The sequence below is a fragment of the Chrysochloris asiatica genome, unplaced genomic scaffold, assembly GCF_000296735.1.
Source record: "Chrysochloris asiatica unplaced genomic scaffold, ChrAsi1.0 scaffold00014, whole genome shotgun sequence".
In the NCBI taxonomy this organism is placed as follows: Eukaryota; Metazoa; Chordata; class Mammalia; order Afrosoricida; family Chrysochloridae; genus Chrysochloris; species Chrysochloris asiatica.
The window spans coordinates 25,953,849-25,954,556 of record NW_006408532.1 but is presented as its reverse complement, the minus strand read 5'-3'; positions in this window follow the sequence as shown (position 1 = coordinate 25,954,556).

Genomic DNA, 708 nt, shown 5'->3' with positions numbered 1-708 from the left:
ACCAACCGGCCCTTCCTCTTCTCTCTCTCATCTCCAGGTCAACGGGAGTCAATGGACTGTGGTTGAATTCAGCCCATATTTCATTGCTGCCGTTACCCCTCTTCCACTCACCAGTAGACCAATGTGGTCGCCAGCAAGTTTGCATGCTTGTTTGTGTATTCCCTTTGAGTTTCAGTCTTAGAAGGGAGTTTGTACTGAAGGAACTTGATTGCTTGCCTTGATGTCTTCCTGGCGAACAGCTTGTTTATTCTTGTAGTGGCCAGTAGTGCTGACATTTTTATTTTGGGTTTTTCCTGATGATCTTTCTTTGAAAATGTATCTTCTGTCACTGTAGCTGTTCCAGGCTGGTTTGCTTGTCCTTTCTAGTGGGAATGTCCCACCTCATAAGGCTCTGGATGGCACACAGGATTCCACCTAAAGTTCTATACTCTGCAAAGGCTTTGCAAGAGGTCTATTTCACTGGGAAAGTTCTAGAACCCCTTTTAGGTATTCCAATCAGTTATAGGCTGAAGATGGGTTTACAAGTTTTCTCTAATTATGTTTCCAAACATTCCTTTCTATCCCACTCAAGTATCTATTTTACAATAGTAGGCAAGGGAAACCAATATTAATAAGACAGTTAGGCATGTTAGTATTATTTCCCCTCTTCAAGCTATGCCTAGATTCCTGTATCACAGAGCCTTGTTGTTTCAAGGTTGAGCATGCATC